This window comes from Lactuca saligna, chromosome 8 (genome assembly GCF_052625555.1).
Source record: "Lactuca saligna cultivar CGN05327 chromosome 8, ASM5262555v1, whole genome shotgun sequence".
Classification (NCBI taxonomy): Eukaryota; Viridiplantae; Streptophyta; class Magnoliopsida; order Asterales; family Asteraceae; genus Lactuca; species Lactuca saligna.
Genome location: NC_136424.1, coordinates 189,211,106 through 189,232,395, shown reverse-complemented (window position 1 = coordinate 189,232,395; position 21,290 = coordinate 189,211,106). Strand labels below are relative to the sequence as shown.

General features: G+C 30.0%; 1 pseudogene; it reads right to left on the bottom strand.

Annotated features, from left to right (window-relative positions):
• Positions 1 to 5,595: 5,595 nt before the first annotated feature.
• On the bottom strand, positions 5,596 to 8,690 carry LOC145009055 (G-type lectin S-receptor-like serine/threonine-protein kinase At2g19130 pseudogene; annotated as a pseudogene).
• Positions 8,691 to 21,290: the final 12,600 nt, after the last annotated feature.

Sequence of the window (21,290 nt, the reverse complement as noted above, 5' to 3'; positions counted from 1 at the left end):
TTTAGTGATCGAAAGAAACTAATTAAATCTATGGGGACTCATTATTGTAACTGGTTATAATTTATGTGTTGGGATTATGATCCATATTGGATTAATTTTATGTATGAATACATATAGAGTTGGGGCCACATGAACCATGGATCATAAACCTATGGGTATGGATTTGGGTATACCCATGACCCTTGGAATCCTACATATAAATATATGCTTCATTACCTAAAAACGCTTACTACTAGTTCTTGGAGATCATGGAGGTGTTTTAGTGCATGAAAATTCTCTCTCAAGAGTCACCTTTTTCCTAGGTGTGTTGTGAGCCATTTGAGGCATTCATACTTTTGGTGCTAAGATTTTAAGGCCAAATACAACAAGGTTTCAAGCTACAAAAAAAGGTATGTCATCCTAACTAGTATTTCATATTGTTTATGTCATTTTCATGCTAGTTATAGGCTTAATGCTTTGGAAACACTATTACATGTATAATTAGAGAAAACATAGATCCAAGGCATTTAGGGTTCAATTTTCACCATATGATGTTGTAGTGTACAAAACCAAACAGTGGTATCAGAGTCATGGGTTGTTTTCTATTATATTTGATGTTATTATTGATTTTCAAAGCAAAAAAAAAAAATCGTATTTTCTGCATTCTGACAGCCGAACTCGCTGAGTCCACTAGGTGACTCGACGAGTTGCTTGAAGATACTCTTGGACTCGTCGAGTGCATTAAGGAACATGACGACTTGGCAGTCCTGAGTGCAGATTTTCGAGTTTTTTTTTGGCTTGTTTTGGATTAGGATCATTACCACAAAATGTTTTTGTTCATAAAATTTGATTTTGATGCTATGGTAATGATTATCCTCATCCAAATTAAGGTAATTGTCAAAGTTTCAAGATTTTTATTAGTTTATATGATTAGCTGATTTCTTGAAAATTGTTGATGTGAATTATCTTTACTTATGAGTTTGATCTAGATGATAGAAAAATCATTTGATTATTGTGTTAATTGGAATAATTGATCTTAATGGTTTTTATGAACTTCATAACTTGTCCTCAAGTTATGCAAAATGAAGAGTTTTTCCTTTAAAAGTTCATTAAGATTCATAGGTTATGAAAAAATGAAAGGTCTTATTTTAAATGTCATCGTAAAATAGTTTTATGTCTTCTATAACTTGTCCTCAAGTTATGGAACTTGAAAAGTCTTCCATAAAAACCATATTAAACTCATAAGTTATGGAAACCAAAAGTTTTTGAATTGTTCAAAACTTGCCCTCAAGTTTTGGAATTTGTAAAGTTAACCCCCCATGTATACTTTAATTCCAACCCTTAGAATTTTAAAAGTTCAAATTCAACCATTATCCTATTATAATATTAAAAGTTAATATATATATATATATATATATATATATATATATATATATATATATATATATATATATATATATATATATATATATATATAAGAGTAAGTCAGTCTTACCGTTAGTAGGCCTCATTCACGAGCCGATCTATAATGGGGTATAAAGTTATTGCCTATAAAATGACAGTTTAATGGGTGTCCACTCTCACCCGCCGCTTCCCTGACTGGTGGAGGGTCGTTAGCCGAACGGGTAGGACAAGACATTAATTCTCCCTTCATTAAAATTATAACGATAAATATAAAGTAACTAAACTTTATTAAATTCTCAATCTTAATTACTTTAGGAAAATGTGAATTTGGTGCTAACCCATGAAATTGCACTTTGCACCTTGTTAAGTCGTTAGTGGAGCGTGTGTGGTTAACTGACACACTAATCTGGGACTGACAATACGTGGCAAAGGGTAGGTTGATGTTAATCATAGATCAATGGAGCGTGTGTGGTTAACCAGCATATTGATTAGGTGGTTGTAACATTAAGTGTACCAAGCTAATGTGCATGGTTATTCACTCATTATTTGTGATCCTCGGCATCCCTGTCACAAACTTGAAGGGGATAATCGAGATTTAAACATGTCATTGAATAGTTCAATGAATCTCAAAGGATCTAGGAATTTCAATCCATTTAAGACCTAAAATTCTTTTTCGTTTTTACATGGTGGAATTTGGTAAATCGTCATTTACCTAACTTCAAATATTTTGTAAATTGGATTAAGGCATCCCTCTTCCAATTTGTTAAATATTGTGTTGGGTCATAGACTTAATATTTCGAATTGGGTGTTATATTAAGGACTTCAATCAAATAAACTTGAATTTCTCCCTCATAGATGTCTAGTTATGACAACTATGGTCTTCCTTATCCTTTTGGATAAAGCTTTCCTAATGAAGATGATATCCCACATCGAGATCAAGGTGAAAGATTGATCCCTTTGTCGTGTATTAATGGTAATCGAAATCATACTTCCCTTCCTCTACCTCCTCCAATTATTCTCCCTAACCCACAAGTTCAAAGACTTGGAAAAGTTCGAGGTCACTCAAGCCCTTTTGGCAATCAAACACCAAGATGGATAGTGTGTGTTCACTCACTTCTTGGAGATGAAGTCACATATTGACAGGCTGGGAGAGTTGGGTGTCGAAGTCTTAAGGAAGTTGACTGTTGATTGGGTTCTTCAATCACTTTTCGAGTTATATTGTGAGTTCATTAAAGACTACTATGTGACAGACCACGATGTGACCCTTAATGATCTTACCTATTTGGTTGTTGTTGTTGAATCAGCAATGATTTGGAGCACTGGTAAAGCAATTTTGATTGGAAGATCTACTTCCTAAACTTACATGGACATTGACAATGTAAACATTAGAAGTCCATAAAAGTCTTCTCTTCCCAATGGAAAGGGGTAGGCCATAGTCAACTCGGTTGACCAGATGGTGAAGAGAAATGCTAAGTCTGAGATAGTCCCGTGTACCATTACTAAAGAGTCCATATGTTTCTATTGCCAAAAGAAGGGGCATTGGTTGCGAAGCTGCACTATTTACCTGAAAGTTCACTAGGATGGTAAAAGTCAAAAAATTTGACTGTGCTTCAGGTAAAGTCCACTATCTAACTCTATTAAGTTCCTATTTGGAGATTTTTATTACATGATGTGACTAGGTCGCATTTTGATGTTTTTTAGAATCGAAGAAAAGAAAGGAAGCTTAAAGGAAAAATAAGCTAATTCTGATCGTGAAGAGATGGATTTCGATCGCATGATCTGAAGATCAGAATTTTGAGCTGCTGCTAAGAGTAATGATAGATTGCTTAGGAATGGATAACAACATAGTTTTCATATGTATTTGCATTGTGAGGATATGATTTTCTGCAATTTTAAAATAAAAAGAAAATTTTTGATTTTATTTATTTTAAGTATCCTTATAATGAGATTTGTGAAAATTGTTGTTTATATGATTTTATTGATAGCAATATTGGAAAATGGATTTGATTCTTTTGTTTGTGGTAGTGTCAAGAATTTGCCAAATAAGGAAAGATTTTCATCACCCAAGTTTCAGTTGGATAGAAACTTGGAATCATGCAACTTGTAGTGTGTGATGAATGAGATTTTTCATCTTTAGGAAATGAAGACTAATTCATTGTTCACATGTATATGTGAGTCAAGTGAAGGACTAGGGGATCAGGTACACTTGGTTATGTACTGGTCAAGTCCACCACAAAGATCGATAAGACTATTCATCATGATTTACTAAAGTTTAGTAAATATAGTTATGCTTACAAGTTTAAGTGTAATTTTGAAACATTGGAAAAGTTTCAATGTATGGCAGGACGAATGAGAAAAAAACAAATTAGGTAGAAAGATAAAAGTTTCTTCAATCTGAAAAGATGGGACAATACATCAGTATCATGTTTTATGATTATCTTAAAGATTATGGAAACCATATCACAATTGATCCTCTAAGGACATCTTGGTGCATTTACTTGGCTGAGAAGAGGAATTGTAAATTGTTGAAAGGGTTAAATCAAGAAGATGAGTGATACTTCGTTCCAAAACAAGTCTTACAGTCATACTCCAAGATTGTAACTCGAGTGACATAATTTTAAGAAAGGTTTATAACACTTGTCAAATGTAGAGTAAAATGTTCTCTTACTCTTGTACATTTGAAACTGGTAAGTTGTGATGTTTAGGATAAAACAAAGACCAACTAAAATATGAAAAATATTACAAAATAGTAATCATATTTGATAATTTTTGTCATCTAATTACTTCAAAATTTAATGGAAAATTCAAAGTTTAATGGAAAAATCTTAACCAAAAACATAATACACAAGAAGATATGATATAGAAATGGGTTTATTGGTTATGGTTAGCAAATGATGGGTTTCAAGCATGCCTTCTACAAGTTGAAATTAAATGCCAACTTCACTGCCCATTATGTGTTCGATAAAATGCGAAAGTGAAATTTTCAAATACTATAACTACGGATGTCCAAAAAGTCCCGTGGGACCCCGTTCTCGTAGGGGCCCCGTCCCGTTTGGGGGAATTTTTTTTAAAAAACGGGGGGCGGGGACGGGGACGGGGGCAAGGTTAACCCCCGTTTTTATTTTTGGAGCGGGGGCGGGGTAGGCAATCCCGCCGCGAAACCCCCATAGAGACCCCGTTAATAAAGTAAACATATATTTACATATATTAATTATGTAAATATAATAAACAATAACATGATTTTGATCTTCTAAAATTCATCAAAAAATATATTGTTAAGTTGTTAGTATAATGTTTTTAAGATGCCATAATTTTTTTATTTTTAACATGTAAGATTCTGTTATAAATAATTATTTGTTACCTAAAGAATAGCTTCTTTTAACCTAGATAACAACTTCTTTTAGCAACAGAAAAAGGCAGCTCAAAATCAATTGGGGGCGAGGGAACGAGGGCGGGGGTAGGAAGGCTGGACATTTCGGGGGCGGGGATGCGGACGGGGGAACCGGGAAATTTCGGAGGCGGGGGTGGGGAATGCACTCCCCGTCCCATTTGCCCTCGTTGACATCCCTAACTCCAACCATATTTTTAACCCTATTCAACTTGTTTTATTTTACGTCTCGCGGAAAACCATAACTTTTATTGTACGAAGTTCTTTAAGGCTATTTACCCCTCAGATTTGGAATCAAGATTGATTGTGAGCCCATCGTCCTGCTTTCAAGAAAATGTAGCGTTTTTCTTCCCGGTGATTTCTTCATTTGGTGCACGCCAACTTTTATTTTTGGTGTTTCCATCTTAGGGTTTCGGTATCTTCTTTAGGCTAATTAAACTAATAAAGGATGACACCCTTTTCATTTGAAGGAAAGACATACATAATACTTATTTCTCTTTCACATGGTTTTTGTCCTTGCAAACATAATAAATTCAGTCTTAGTCTTCATCGTTTTCCTAGCCTTAACTAGACGGGACCATCTTACACCAAACCGAACAACCCACCTTTGATCACGAAGGCTCATCCTCCACTTCTTTTCTGATAGTGAAAAAAATAAATAAATTCACGTATGATGAACTTTTACCATTTTCACTTTTTAACACTTGGTTTATATTTAATGATCCAAAAGTTAATCACACTTCTTTAAAAAAAATGTTGTTAATACTTAAGACTTTAGTATAATTTAATTAAAGATATAACTTACACCAAAAACAACAAAAACATACCCAAACATTGGAACTTACCATTATATATCTTCCCTACCCTTATATACATAACATAACTACAAAGAAAAATAATGGAGGGAGAGGAACCATTTAATCGACTCACGTAAAATTACAAAATACACCTTGCACACAAAGGTACGTGTTTGTCACAAGAATCATCTTTATTGTATATAGATAGAGAAAATCACAAAAATGAACAAAATGAAAAGAGGATTTTACAAAAATAAATATCAACTTTTTAACTTTTTTCCAACAAAATTACCATATTTTGTAAAATGGATCTTTGAATGATCTATTGCCACATAAAAAAAAATCTTACAAAACCTTTTCTTTCACCAAAAAAAAAATCCTTTTTCTTTAAGATTTTAATGAGATTTTGTAGCGAACCCATTGCGAAATATGTGGTAATTTCGTGTAAAGAGTAAAAAAGGTAGTAATTCAATTCAAAACTTCTAGCCATTTTATTCATTTTTCTTTTCGTGATTTTCTCTTATGAATATGATCTTACAATGATTCTTTCAAGATGAGGAATCACTCTTAGCCTGAGAAACACCACTCGAGGGATTGCTTTGAGCTTGAGAAGTCTGACTCGAAGATGACTCGGTGTAGAAAACAACATCATTACCTTCATTATCAACAAACAATTGTAAAGATCGAGGCATCGGAGGCATATTCACATCCAAAACCCCTTCAAGAATCTGTTCAACTTGACTCATTGCAGGACGACTTTCTTCATCATCTTGTATACACCAACAAGCAACTTTACAAAGTTTCATAACTTCTTCAACATTCGCTTCCCCATTCAATTTAGGATCCAATAATCCAAGAACATCATCATGACCCCCTATAAGAACATTCGCCGCATGCATGGGAAAAAACTTTCTAGAATGTTCCGAATTACGCACCCCACTTATCAACTCAAAAACCATCATTCCATAGCTATAAACATCCGCTTTCATTGTAATGGCAACTCCCGATAACCATTCGGGTGCTAAATACCCTCGTGTCCCCCTCATTGTTGTCAAAACCCTACTAAAATCCCTCCCCACAAGCTTCGCAAGACCAAAATCCGCAACTTTTGGACACAAATCATTGTCTAAAAGAATGTTTTCGGGCTTTATATCACAATGAATGATACAATCGCGACATTTCTCATGAAGATAAACCAACCCTCGAGCTATTCCTAGAGCAATTTGAAACCTTGTTTTCCAATTAAGACACTTTTCGTCTTTAAAAAGATGCGCGTCTAGAGATCCATTTGGCATGTAGTCGTAGACCAATAGTTTATAACTACCTTCCGAACAAAACCCACGAAGACGTACAAGATTCACATGTTGAATTGTCCCGATTGTACTCACTTCGGTTCTAAACTGCTTTTCTCCTTGACTAACACTTTCCAGCTTTTTGACTGCCACGTCACTGTTATCTGCAGACAGCGTACCTTTGAAAACCGAACCGAACCCACCACCTCCAAGTTTTTCCGAGAAATTTTTTGTTGCGGATTGTAAATCGCGATACACAAACGAAATCAACGACCCCTCAACCGATGTTTTCCCGGGATTTTTCATTTTTTTTCTATAAATTAAAAATAAAACAAAACCCAAGATAAAGACAACAAGTACAATAGACCCAACAACCCCACCGATGATAACCGCATTGTTTTTCTTGTTACTAGGAAGATCTTTCGAAGCGACTTTAACATAAATCATCACCTCGTTGCTATTTTCTGTAAGATCCAAGAGTTCTCCATCCCAAATCGAACATGCGTTGTTCTCATAAGAGTAAGCGTTACAAGAACAGCTATTCAAACATGTGTTCTTGCATTCAGTTGAGCTTGAAAGAGGTAAAGAAGTCGAATTCGGTGGCTTTCGAGCGATTGAAGATGAAATTTCGAGAAACCCGTATTTTTCCGATGTTCTTCCGCATTGTACGACTGTTTTTCTCACACACCCACCGGAAAAATCGCTCAGATCCCAATCGGATTGTGATCGGGGATTGAAACCTGTTAAGCAATTGCAAAATGGTAAACCACTTTGTCTACATGATCCAAATGCGCCACAAAAGTCGTAAACTTCACATTGTGTTCTTGGTTGAGACCAAAAGAGATTCCATTGTTTAGTTGTGTCTAGCCATGATAATTGCCTAATTTGACCAGAAACATCCATTACGAATCTTGATATGATTGAAGGGTTATACAAAGAGTAAGTGAAATAACTTTCGTTTATGTTTGAAACGTAGCTGAAATTGTAGATGTAATTCGATCTCATTTCAGGAACTCCGCTAAAGATTCGGCCATTCCATGGTCCACTCGTCCAATATTGTGTTGTTCTGTTCCATTTAATCAAATACTGTTTCTCAATTGGATCAAGCTCTAAGGAAAACAATCCTTCTGCTGGATCTTCCATGCTTTTCCATGAAGTTAAAAGCTGTTTCCTTCCTGTTATGTTATTGTACGAGATTCTAGCACCAGGTAACCAAGTATTAGCTGGAAAATCGAAGCTTTGCCAAATGGGTTCAATTGAGTTCGACCCATTTCGCAATACGAAGTTTCCATCATCGAGAAGAACAGCAATTACAGAATTCGAATTGGAAGAAGAAGAAGAAGAAGAAGAGGAAGACGAATTGAGTCCTGTTGACCAAATTGGGGATTTTGACTCGTTTAACAAAACTAAGTTACCTTCAATGATTTTCAATTCAGATGTGAATCTATCGGAAACAGGTGTTTCTCTGTTTGCTACCCAAGCGATAGTTTTTGTGGAAACTTTTTTGTACCATATACCTATGTAATAGTTTGAAGAATTACCTGCTTTGAAGAACCCCAATTCAAAATTTTCATCTTTCGAGCTGATTGTTTGATCGCCGGAAATAGATTGATTTGCAGTGATTGTGTCGGCTCCAGATGACAGAGAAACGATGAGAGAGAAAGAGAGTAATAGGAGAAACCCCATTAACGAACTGTTTGTGAAGGACATCGATGAAGAATTTGGAGAAGATGAGGAGTCGAGAAATCTGAAAGCATCTAAAGGATTTCTGGGTTTATACAAAAATTGAAGTTTGTAATGTGTTCATATGGAAATTTTCGTACCTTTTTATCAAAATATTAAAAATAATATAAAAGCCTGAAACTAATATAATTCAAGTAAAACAAATTTTTTTTTTTCATATTAAAATAATAGATATATCAAAAAATTAAGTTAAAATTTAATATGCACATTAAAATTGACAACAGTATAGCATTCTTTTTTTTTTTTTTTTTTTTTTTTTTTTAAATATACTCTTTTCCATATTACATAATAGACTAAGTTACAAGAAGGGTCCTTGTGTTTTTCTTTTTGTTTACAATTTTGGGATCTAAAGTTTCAATTTTACAATTTTGTTCCTAATTTGGGTTTTCCATTCAATTTCAGGACCTTTTCAGAAGGTGTATCCAGTAGACCTGGCAATGGGGCGGGTTTGGAGCGAATCGACCTTGATCCAAATCCATTTTAACAAATTCCAAAACTCACTCCATAACCAGCATGGTTTGAATAATTAAACTCATACCCTTATCCACCGAATCAACAGATATCCATACTCGCTCCGTAACCCGTAGGTTTTTTTGAATAATAAAACACATTTTACTTAAATCATAAAATCACATTTGTTAAATAAAACAAGTGTTGATTTAGAAAACACATTATGTACTCGAAGACTTTCGATTGTAATTAAAATCATTATTGTAGTTACTTCCAATTGGTTTTTGACCCTCAATTGATAAATGAATTTATTGATTTGTAAATGAAATTAGTGATTACACGATGAAATATAAATGAAATGACATCATGATTCTTGGAGAAGACTGAAAGTCTAAAAGTTAAATCCCCAAGTCCTATGTATAAATAGTTTAGCCTTTGGTCTTTTCTCTTTGGACGTTCGATTGGAATTTAAAGTAAGATTTAGGTAGTATATATAATATAAATGTATAATTATAAAATCTATATGGGGCGAGTTATAAATGGAGCGGATTAGTGATGATTCATACCCGACCCTTTTAATAAAATGGTTAGCGGCTACGGATCGTTAACGGGTAAACGGATCAAAATTATGCTCCAAACCTATATAATTGTTAAGGGTTTGGATCGGATCAGGATCAAAACCTACTGCATTGTCAGACATAGTATCCAGTAAGTTGTTCATATTGTTGCATATAAAGTTATTTTTATATTTTGTTACTGCAATTCTTAATTTTTAACACGTGTTATATTGGTGTCTAAATCTTCATCTTGCCTAATATCTTTAATTTCATTATATTATTTGGACTTCTAATTGTAGTTGTGGATGAGCGTCATCGTATGACACATAATATTTACAACATGATTTTTATTTATCGACAATATCTTCGTTTTTGTCCAAGCATGATTTGAATTATCCATCTTGTTGGGTAGACTTTACGGTATAAAATGAAGTAGATGGAAAGTTCAAAATCTGATCTTTTGTTTTTATGTTTTAGGTTTTTTTTTATGTGATATGTTATGTATCCTATATTAAAATGGACAGCCATTCTACGCGAAAATGTATATTTTGTTGACTTTACAATCAAAGTATTATTTTTGGTGGATATTTGTATATTTATATACTATGCAAACCACCATTACGTAAACCAAATGAACATTGAAATATAATATATCATTTTCACTTCACATGATTGAGGTTTACTTTCATGTTTATGAAAACTCAGCATAATCGATATAGTTCGTTTGACGATTCATGTATTGCCTATATGTGTACTTTGTAAACGTACCACCATGGTGTTTTCTAACTAAAAATATTGTAATCATACTGAAAACACGAAACAAAAGAAACATCATTTTTCATGTAAAAATAAAGATAAAAATATGGATCATTGTAAACTTGGACATCATGAAATAAATACGTAAAGTAAAAGATATACATAGATGTTTGGGAGCTTATACTTTGTTCAAATGGTTCCAATGGAAGCATCTATGTTTGTAAATATTGATTTCCATAATAGCTTAGGGTTAGAGATTGCTAGAGTTGATGAAAGAGATGAAGAAAGCTAAAATCTTTTATGGAAGATAACATAATAGACAAATATTAATCAATAATACAAAAATAGCTCAAAGTGAATGGTATTGAAGAACAGAAGAAAAAGCTGAAAATAACCTTGTCTACAAAGATACGAATTTTGACGACTTGAAGGGTACACTTTAATACCGTCTTGAAAAAAAAAAACCAAAACTGAAAGGAAAATGCCTGATTAATGCCAAATTTGTAAATTTCAAAATATCAAAGAACAGTTTGATTTAAATTTTCAAAATACAAGGACCATTCTAATAGTTTACTAAAATAATATAAATTTTTAATACATGTGAAATGCCAACCACTCGAAAAGATTAAAATATATAATTGGGTGAGAAGGTTCAAACGTCAAAGTCAGTAAAAGAAAATTTGGTTGACTAGGGGAACGAATTGGTAAAACCATCTAGATTATCATGATTGGTGGGAATACCACTAAAAACAAATTTATTTTCTTCTACAAAAAAATAAATCTTTTATATATATATATATATATATATATATATATATATATATATATATATATATATATATATATATATATATATATATATATATATATATAATCTCTCTATACTAATAAATGAGTAGTTCTTTTGTCATTTGTCATTATATTAAAGATTTTAATTAATGTGTTACCACTTTTCAATTTATTAGTTCTCTATTTTAAATTTATTAAACATCCTGATTAAGGTGATCTTATTTATCAATGGATATATTTTCTATTTTAAATTGGGAAATCTCTAGAAAAGTCCTAAAATTTTAGTCCAATTTATGAAAAAGTCCAAAATTAATTTTTGTTTACAGAAAAGCACAGAATACCGGCTAAAACTTCGAAAAAACCCTTTTTGGCCGGTTTCGTAGATTTAGCCGGTATTCTGTCCTTTTTCATTAGTTTGCTCAAAATATTAGGACTTTTCTGAAAATTACTCGATAACCAAAATATTTTGACTTTTTTGAAAATTACTATGGAATTAATGGATATTATTATTAACAAATCATTTATAAACATAAAAAATATTTTTTTTATTATAAACAAGGGAAATATATTTGTTGTTAATTTCTAGAAATAGAATGGTCGACTATGTACTTCTCAATTGTTTGTTGACCACTTCAAAGTCTCTATGTTCTTCATATGTATCGTTGTGGGTGTCATAGTGAGAAGTACTCTATTAGGCGTGACCAATACAAGAGTTGATAATATTTATTAATACACAATTAATAAGTTTCTACTTGCTATTAAGCATGATGCTATATGATCATGTGTTATTAGAAAATATCATTACACGAACATATAGATCTTTCATTATGTTCTTTAACCTAACTACCACCTAACCTCCAAACATTACCCGGTAACAACCATAAAATTACACACATGAAAAGTAAACTTTGAATGACAATTTAAATAGATAATCACCCTTCACTTGTTTCCATATAAATTATCATTCAGGGTTCACTTTTCACATTTTATAGATATGTGTTAGCCGATGATTGTTAACATGTAAGGTATGAATGTTGGTTGGTAGTTAGGTTAAACAACATAAGAAGAACACCAACATTAGAGGAATGCTAACTAACTTCATCTCACCATCATACCCACAACAATGCATAGGAAGAACGTAGAGAGTTTGAGTGGTCAAGAAACAATAGAGGAGTACTTAGGCCACCAATATTTTGGTTATTATGTAATTTATAAAAGATTTGTTAATAATAATATCCATTAATTTCATGGTAATTTTCAAAAAAGTCCCAATATTTTGGTTATTATGTAATTTTTGGAAAAGTCCCAAAATTTGAGCAAACTAACGAAAAAGGACAGAATACCGGCAAAATCTGCGAAACCGGCCGAAAAGGGTTTTTTCGAAGTTTTAACCGGTATTCTGTGCTTTTCTGTAAATAAAATTTATTTTGGGACTTTTTCATAAATTGAACTAAAATTTTGGGGTTTTTCTGGAGATTTCCCTTTTAAATTTTATATTATTGTTTTCATTAATGCACAAATAAAAAATACTAATATATATTAAAAATTAATTTTACATATTTATTTGAATCAACGATTATAATTTTACATAATTAATAAAAATATATTTTAAATAATAATTTATTTAAAATAATTAATTAATAATTTTGATTTTTTACTATAAAAGTTTAATTAATTTTATAATCGTGGTTCCCACGGGTTATAAACTACTTATGCTCATATATAAACACCATATATTGTGTGATTGTATAACCAATTTTTGACCAATCGTTTAAATCAACGATTATAATTTCACATAATTAATAAAAATATATTTTAATTAATAATTTATTTAAAATAATTAATTAATAATTTTGAGTTTTAGTATAAAAATTTAATTAATTTTATAACCGTGGTTTCCATGAGTTATAAACTAGTTATGTTCATATATAAACACTATATATTGTGTGCTTGTATAACAAATTTTTGACCAATCGTTTAATAAATGTATGATAGTAATTAGCATATAAATCAATAAATGCATTTTCAGTTATAATCTTATAATTATTGTAACTCATTTTATTTAACTTCACTCCTATAATTTTGATAAGTAGTATAAATTGAATTCTTTAATATACGTATCAAAAAAGTTGGTGACTAAAACTCAGATATAGTGCCGAATCAAATGTTCATTCTTTCAAAATTCATACAAATAATATTTTAGTTTATTGCATATTCTTCAAAATTATGTTACACATCGTAACATATTTTTTACGTGTAAATATAATATTTTCTTATTCTGCAAGAATTTTCAGTTGGTCTATAATTTTTGGTAAATGTGTGTAAAAAGAATATTACATATACTTCAAAAAAATATGCCGTAAAGTATTAATAGATCGTTCTTAAAGAATGAATTTTTTCCACATATCTTACTAGTTTTATGACAGTAATTCAAAAATATTTATTAGTCAATGCAATCTTAAAGAATGAAATGTGATTCTCAAAGAATGAAATAAGTTTAAAGTAAATTCTTGATTTTTAAAGAATCAAATCACCCGATTCTTTAATTTTGTACTTTCTGAACATTGTATAAAAACATTTTGTTAATATTTTGTAAAACTAACAATGAAATCCCTAATTTTAATAGAAAGAAATATGTTATGAAACTAAGTAATTCTTAAAGAATGAAATCTATATCGTTTTATGTGATTATCGTGTAAAAAAATATTGAAAATTTTTTCAATACTTGATTTTCTGTGATTTGGTTTTAAAAATAATTATATGGATTTTGTTAGTATATTTGACTTGGTTACCTAAAATATAGTTACTTCTCTTTTATCTCGTTTAATAAAATGTCATAATTACTCTTTAATAATCTTAGAATTAATTGATTGTAATTATATAGTAATTGTTATCCTACATTAATACAATGCACACTAAAATCATAGTTATTAATTTTTTTTAATCCAATGATCATAATTTGGTCACACATTCACATAATATTTGGAGTTCACAATTAATCCTAACCCTACACACACACACACACACACACACACACATATATATATATATATATATATATATATATATATATATATATATATATATATATATATATATATATATAGAGAGAGAGAGAGAGACAGACAGACAGACAGATAGAGACAGAGAGAGGGAGAGAGAGAGAGAGGGGGGGAGAGAGTTAGGTTCGTATATAAACTTCTTCTATTATGTGAACGTATGACAAAATCTCGTCCACCAGTTTCAAATATTCAGATAAGGGCAAGATGATAATTTGACTTTTTATATTAATTAATGATATTTATTATCCTAAAATAAGAAAGCTATAATTAAGGAAAAACTAAATATAATATAAATAATATATAATCCATTTGCTTTATATTTTCCATATTACATTTTAATTGGCATTATCTCCACTATTCAACTTTTACTTTCATAATCTTCCTTCTCCCTTCTCGTAGGTTATATCAATTCATATTTCACTTAATTTCAATTATTCAATGTTTTCTATTAATTCTTTTTATTATGAGAATAATTACTCGACTAAAGTGAGTAATCGTTGTTTATAGTTACAACAAACTAAAATCATCACTTCAATCTGATTAGGGTTTATGATATTGCAGCCCACTTCCATCGAGATTTCAGGTAATTTATATCTAATATCGCAGTCCACCTCTGACGATCCACTGCCTTCATCGATTACTTATTGAGCCTGTCCATATGATTTCTTCTCTCAATCTAAGTTGAGGTGTGTTTATCAAGGCGCCTAGTGTGGATTTGGATTCACATTCGGTCGTCGAACATCGAAATATTTTGAATATGTTTATGGAAGCTATTTTGAATATGTTTATGGAAGCTCACCTAGAGTTTAAGGAGATGAAGACAAAGAATAATCCATCCACAACCGGCTTGTTGGTTCCAGGTATTACATTACCCTTAAAATCAATCATCATCATCTCAATCTTTTATTTTTCTCTTATAAGTATTAACTGGAAGCTAACTTCGATTAAAAATATTGTTATTATACTTTGTGTTGCTTCACATTTCTTGGTTACTAAAGTAGAGAAATAATTGATTTACACTTCAAATTCTCCCCCCTTTACTAATGTTCACATAATCACAGATACTTATAAGATGAATCATGAAAACCCGAAATTATTATGCATAAGATTAAACGATTATCTGTAGAGTAATTTATGACTTTTGGTCAGAATAAAGTGTGTTTTGTGTGGGGTTTTGTAATATCAACTCATGATTTTCTTAATGTTAATCAAGGTTTCATGCTGATATCTCTTGAATGAAACAAAAGAAATTATAACTTTGATGAAGGGAAATTGTTAGCAGTTACTTATAGATCGCACTCAAAAATGGTTATGTTTGCCGATTTTTTAAGATATAGCATCTTTGATTCTCTGAGATATAGCATCTATGTAACAAAATTTATTTAGATACAATGATTCATACTAATTGATTGTTGGAAACATTTTATTTTTGCAAATAATGTGTTCCTGTGTGTCAACTCTTTTAAGTAAAATGATCTAAATATCACACTACATATTGTAATTCATTCTTTATTCTTTTATTTTTATTTTCATGTGTTCTTATAGAATCATCCCAAAAATATGTTTGTTTTGCTAATATAAACATGTTCAATTCTAGTAGAATTGTTTGCAATTTTCACTTATTCACATTCTTACTTATGCATTCTTACTCCTTATCATCAAGGGCCTGAAGACACTATAGATAAGTACTGCAAGAAGGGGAGCATGGTGATCAAGGATATGAACGAACGATGATGGGTTTTCAAGCAAGGTTACTAGAAAATCATATTACCATGCTCCTTTTATAAAACAAGGAACAAATCCACACCTTCTGGTTCCGTATCCACCTTATGGGCAACAACAAAGACCTATAACATCTTCATTATTGTTGCAATCAACTCCTATATTGTACAAAAATCCATAAGATTTATGCAATTATACTTAATTTTCATTTTTATAAGAATCTTACATTTGCAATTGTAAACTATCTACATCCTTATGAGAATCTCATATTTCTATATTTGAATTTTAGGTTTTTATTTTATTTTTATCTTATTCTTCAAGTATATTCCATTATTATTGTCTTATTCTTCAAGAATGTTTATTTATTATTTCAATATTCTTGAATTAGTCTTCAAGAATGTTAGTTATGCACTTGAAATTAATGTTTTATTCTTCAAGAATTTTAAACTCTGCTTCAAGAATGTTAAAATATTAATCAAGAATGTTAGTTATGGTCATATAATAATATCTTATTCTACATGTTAGTTATGGTCATATAATAATATCTTATTCTACATGAATGTCTTACGAGAATTTCACTCTTAATCAATTTTATCATCTACCATTAGAATTGTTAAAATATAGCAAATCTTAAGCATAAGAATAATATAAAATGAGTCACAATAGTTAATTCCTAATTCTTTCAATGATCACAAAAAAAAAATGAAATTTATAGGTGGTAAGAAAAATCTAATTCTTAAGGAATGTAATATTTTTCATTTTTATGACTACTCGGTAAAAAAATATTGCATTACGTAAATTAAAAGGGAAATTACAATTGAAATTCAAATTGAAAATGATATTGAAAATAACGTCCTCATGAAAATCTGATATTCCATATATATTTTATAACCATTCTTACGATTTTACCCTTACAACTAATTAAATGCAATTATATAGTAAATGCTAACACATGTTAATAACATGCACCATCATATCTCAACCCTTCATTCTTTTAATCCAATGAACAAAAATTGGTTATACATTCACCCAATCATTGTAGTTCACATTTGATCCTAACCATATATATATATATATATATATATATATATATATATATATATATATATATATATATATATATATATATATATATAGGGAGAGAGAGAGAGAGAGAGAGAGAGAGAAAGAGTTAGGTTCATATATATATATATATATATATTATATATTGTGTGAACGTGTGACAGATTCTAGACCAATCGTTTGATAGAGAGATTACAGTAAACTAACGTAAACATCAATTAATTAGATTTATCTATTCCTTAAATTTAACTATGAACACGTTACCTATTTATGGTCTTATCTTTCATCATCATCTATTTTCTCCAGTATGTAAATTGATTTCTAGAAACATTAACAATGATCTTCTCTAATCTATAAATCAATTTTAAGGAAGAGGTGTGATTTTTTTAATATTTGATATCATATTGGTGCGATTTCGTTTTTAAGGAAGAGTTGTCACATTCTTCAAGAATATGTAGTATATTGATAATTTTAAAAGAAGAATACGTGTATCTGTATATGCAATCATATTCTTCTAGAATATCACATTCTTTAAGATTATGTACAAGAATGGAGTATATTGGTTTTAAAAGATTAATACGTGATTTTGTAAATGGGATCATATTCTTATAGAATATGTTTATATAGATTATTTGTTATTACATTCTTAAAGAATTTGTTTTTATCTATAAGCTTTTGAAAATATTTATTTAGTATTACGCAAATGAGGGTTTGAATAATTAGTTAACAAATTCTTGAAGAATAGATAGTGTATTATAATTAGTACATTCTTAAAGCATATAATACGTGTATCATACTTTTTAACAGAAAAAAAAACTGATACGGTTATTTATAACAAATGTATTCATTTGGACAATTATTAAAGCATTAAATATTTCCGCATTACTGGTCCATCCTAATTTAAATTGCTACATAATGACACAGTTTCCTTGTAAATGATTTTATGAGTAAATTAATTAAATAAATTCTTAAACACTAATTAATTCCACAACCATTCTTAGCCATTAAATTTTTCTAATCAAACAGTTCATATTTAGTCATACATTCATACTATATTTAGGTTTCACATTTAATCCTAACCCATATATATATATATATATATATATATATATATATATATATATATATATATATATATATATATATATATATATATATCTGTGTGTGTGTGTGAGGTTCAATAGAGAACCATAATTAGCCAATAAACCAAGGAACCAATCTTTTTTTCAACTTTTAGAACTTATTTTTTATCAAAAAAAAAATTAAAAATAAAAAAATTCATAACTTTTTATCCCTTTTTCAATTATATCAAATTCGATATATATATATATATATATATATATATATATATATATATATATATATATATATATATATATATATTGTCAAACTCACGATGTGAATCTTTGAAAATTCACAATGTGAATCTAAATTCACAATGTGAATCTAAATTCACATGGTAAATCTGAAAAATATATTTAACATTCACAATGTTAAGTTATGAATTTAGATATTTTTAGTTTTTTTTTTTGATAAAGAATAAGCTTTAGAACTTGAAGAAAAAAAAATTTGGTTCATTGGAGAACCAATAATTATGGTTCTATATTAAACTTTTCCATATATATATATATATATATATATATATATATATATATATATATATATATATATATATATATATATATATATATATATAAGAATCTCCCGAAGTTAAGAACCGTAAGAACCATTCATTTTTACATTATCTTATTCTATTAGTTTAGATCTGGCATCATTTCTCTCTTTATTCTCCAAGAAACAAAAACATATCATTTCACCTCCTTCAACCACATCTGATGAACACCACATCTAATGAACATAACCACACCACCACTGCCGACGACGCCCTCACCGCAGACATCACCTCTATCGACGTCCCTTCCACTACAGCTGCTGACGACGTCAAATCACCACCAGCAACACTACCGCCTTCTATTCCATTTTTTCTCATGTCTTCGTGAAATACACCTTTCTAGATGTTAATCTAAATCGTCGAAATATCTCATATCTAGAGAAAAAACCGACAAAGACAACCACCACACACCATATCTACAACCGCTGCCTTTTTTATTTGATTCATCTTCAATTCTTCCATATGTGCTTTGTTTCTTACTACTTCAGATCTAGATCTTAGTCATCGGAATATCTTAGATCTAGAGAGAAACTGATGAAAATGACCACCATACGCTGAGATATCTTAAATCTAAAACCCTAGAGCTGCCACTAATGTGAATCGTTATTGTCACTACCGTTTGACGTACCAAAGGATAGATCTAGGAGTGACGAAGCCAGATCAACTAGATCTGGTGAGTGGCGAGGATCCAACAAAACCTTCTCCATCCATATCTTGTTCGACTTTGATTCCTCCTATTTTGCTTCTTCTCTGACCACTTTTTTTTGTCTCCGGCCACCTCTTGTCATCGACATTGATCTCGTAACCACCGACCGCCAACCTTCAGATCTGGAGTTGTTAACTTTAAATCTAGAACATCCGTATTCAGATCTACCCACATCATCGGCGTTATCTTTAGATCTGTGAGTTTTGCTTCATTTCCGACCTTTAACCTCTCTAAAGCACCAAAAAAACGTCATGCCGCCTCCCTCAACCTTTTAGATCTGAAGCCAAAGATGACAAAAAAAGTCACCAACTGTCATCAACCTTTTAGATCTGAAGCAAAAACGTACTAATTTTTCATATTTTGTTAGATCTGGTCAAATCTGATGTGTTTGGTGTAATTTCAGGCGTCAATCTTGTATATATGAAATGTTTCATGGTGGCCACCGGTGGTACTAACACCATATCAGATGTCTTCAACCATCACCATCTCCTCGCCTCAGATTGCCGGAAAACTCATCATCTGTCATCAACATTTTACATCTGAAAGTCAAAGGTGCAACGGTTTCTCATATCTGGTTAGATCTGCTATGATCTTGAATATTCAGAGACTTTAAGAAACATGACAATCTCATATCTGTAAATCACATCGGATCTGAAAACAATATGAACACAAGGTGCTTGATGAAAAGCCTTAACGAGAGCTGTAAGTTTTTAAGTTATGAATAAGTGTTTACAATTTTGTGTTAAGCTGTGAATTAGTGTTTGAAGTGTATATTATACTATGAATTCTGATTTTTTAGACATTAAGTTGTGAAATTGTTTGCAATATTTAATTGAGTTTTGAATTAGTATCTGAAATGTTTTAGTAAATTGTGAATTTTTGATTTTTTTTATCAAGATTTGAATTTTACACATGTAAATGAGATGTGAATGTAGTGTATTAAACTATGAATTTTGTATATTAACCTGTGAATTTTAATAACAATTTAATATAATACATTCACATTTTAATACACGATTTGTATTGTGCTTACAAGGTTTTTGAAAAATGCTTCAATAAGTGAAATATGTTTTTAAGCTATGAATATTGTGGATGTGAGTCCTAAACTAATTTATTAAACTGTGAATGAAATTCTTGAAATATAAGTTTAATTTGAGAATATGGTTTTGATTTTATAATTTTTATGTACTAAAATACGAATTAATAGTATTAAATTGTGAAAATATGAATAAGTTAATAATTATAAAAAAAAACACTTATTGACAGCTTAAGAAACTAGTTCAGAAACTTATTCATATAATTCAAAGTTTAAAAACATACATTGTTTTTATTCATATTAACTTTTTTTTTTTTTTTTTTATAATTATTATTTGAAATAGAAAAAAAAGTAAGCCATGAATGCCTGATTTTTTATAAGTATTAAGTTGTGAATGAATGATTTTTGTAAGTATTAATTTATGAATGCTTGATCTTTTTTCATAAGTTTTAGTTGTGATTAAATGAATTTTTTAGAAGTTTTAAGCAATATATGTATGAATTTTTATAAGTTTTAATGTGAATTTAAATGTGTTTTTATTATATTAGTGTATTCTCAAATAAAGTGAATTTAGGTTTTTTAAGTTGTGAATTGTGATGAGTTTGTGAACTGTTATCTAATAAGACCTCTAAGCTCAAAAAGTCATCAGATGTAATTTTTAACTAGTAAATATATTTTATTAAACTCTAAATTTATGTATTAAATTGTGAATTCAATGTATTATGAATTGAGTATATTAAGCTATTAATCTGTTTTATAAATTTTATTTTTGCTTCTAAAATATAAGATTAAAGAAGCATTATATATAGATTTTATTTTCTCTAATTTTGAATAACATGCAAATTTTAAAATGTGAATATTATATAAATTAAAAT